General features: G+C 39.8%; 1 protein-coding gene across 11 annotated transcripts in view; it reads right to left on the bottom strand.

Moving 5' to 3' along the window:
* The window catches only part of LOC106873483 (synaptotagmin-6), a 286,327-nt gene that overhangs the window by 169,824 nt on the left and 114,373 nt on the right, over window positions 1–2,130 (bottom strand). The gene's annotated exons all lie outside the window — the stretch shown is intronic.

The raw sequence follows: 2,130 nt of genomic DNA, 5'->3' as shown, positions 1-2,130 counted from the left end.
GTGTGTGTGTGTGTGTGTGTGTGTGTGTGTGTGTGTGTGTGTGTGTGTGTGCATAAGTGTGTGCGCGTGCATGTGTGTACATTTGCGTATGTATGTGAGTGTGTGTATCCTAGTGCGCATATTTGTCTCGTCGTAGCTTGTCAAAGAATATTGATTTGATGACGTCGACGTACCTTAGCAGGTGAACAAAACCAGATCGATAACATAACTATCGGAATTAAAAGAATTACTGGGTTGATCTGATCGATTAAAGAAATTTAATCGCCGGGACACAATGACTGAAATCAGCAAAAGAGTAAGAGAGTTAAAAACAAAAAGGACACAGACATATAGGTAGACAGACGAACAGAGTCGGATAACTGAGTCCGACAAGCTAGACTTTAGTAAGAAGCCTAGGAAACTAAGTCAGCTGGTGTCGGATCGAACTGTTTTAAATAATAATAATAATAATAATAATAATCCTTTCTACTAAAAGCACAAGGCCTGAAATTTTGGGAAAAGAGACTAGTCGATTAGATTGACTCCAGTGTTTCACTGATACTTAATTTATCGACCCTGAAAGAATGAAAGCCGTTGTGCACCTCGGTGGAATTGAAACTAAGAACATGAAGACGCACGAATTATGCCCGGCATGCTAACGATTCTGCCAGATCACCGTCTTATGTATGTGTGTATGTATGTATGTATGTATGTATGTGTTTGTGTGTGTGCATGTATATACAGGGTTGGTCAAAGGTCACTCGACAGTAAATACAAATTCCATAAATACTTAATATTCAAGCAACCCAAACTAGCTAGCTATAGAATCTCATGGGGAGATAGAGTAGTGGCGTATACTGAACAGTAAAGCAAATTTCCACATAAAAGTGGCAGTTGAACGTTACTACTAGTTTAACCCCAGGCAGATTCTCCGCCAGCTGGTTTTCGATGTAATGTTCTAAATCCTTTATATACAATATATCGCTGAGTGATACTCAGCATGGCTTTCGACCAGATAGGAGCTGCCTGACCCAGCTCTTACAGCACTGTGACTGGGTGTTGAGGCAATTACTCAATAACTCAAAATGTGGACGTAATATACCTTAACTTTGCAAAAACTTTTGATAAAGTGGATCATGGTATGATATGCCACAAACTGCATGTTCTCAGCATAGCTGGAAAACTTGGAGAATGCTTACATGACTTTCTGAATGATAGAAGTCAAGCAGTAGGGGCCAATGGAGCCACCTCAAAGAAAACACAAATAGTGAATGGTGTTCCACAGGGCACTGTTTTAGGACCAGTGCTTTTCATAGTGGCTCTCTTAGATATGCCCTCAGATTCCCGGATAGCCACCCTTGCTAGCTACACAGACGATACGAAAGTCTCACAGAAAATATAGAACCCCAGCGATGTTGCACACCTGCCGCAGGAGTTGGACTCAATTTACAGATGGCCTGAGAACAATAATATGCAGTTTAATGCTGGAAAATTCCAAGCCTTGCGGGCTTGGAAGCGCCCAAAACTGAATATAAAGCTTACAGGGTACACTAGCCCACGGGGGATTACAATCGCAGAGCCTAAATCAGTGCGGGACCTGGGTATCGATTTGAGTGATAATACCTCTTTCCAAGCGCACATTACCAGGATGGTGACAAAGTGCAGACGACTGGCTGGATGGATACTGAAAACCTTCAGAACCAGAGAGAAGGAAACCATGATGGTCCTCAGGACGACATTCGTCCTCAGGCGCCTGGATTATGCTTATCAATTGTCAGTTTTATCTCCATTTTCTTATTTTTCCTTATATACATACATACTTACATGCATATATATATATTACTTACAAATATATATCGCCATGATAGATCGCTGACCACTACATTTATATTTTTTTTCTCTTTGTTTCTCTCCTTATTTCTTTCTGTGTTCCTTTCAGTTGAAGAACGTAGGCTCGAAACGTCAAAGACTTTCTCTATTCCCGAGCGTTAAACTAATACATCCATTTGTTATTTACACCATCTGTCTTTGTCTGTTGTATTTTTTTTCGTAAATTCTCCCATATATATATACATCCACACATATATACACATATACATATATATATACACACACATATATATATACACATATGTATATACACACACATAT

The sequence above is a fragment of the Octopus bimaculoides genome, chromosome 2 (assembly GCF_001194135.2).
Source record: "Octopus bimaculoides isolate UCB-OBI-ISO-001 chromosome 2, ASM119413v2, whole genome shotgun sequence".
Classification (NCBI taxonomy): Eukaryota; Metazoa; Mollusca; class Cephalopoda; order Octopoda; family Octopodidae; genus Octopus; species Octopus bimaculoides.
Note: the sequence above shows the minus strand (reverse complement) of the source record. Positions and strands in the feature narration are given on the sequence as shown.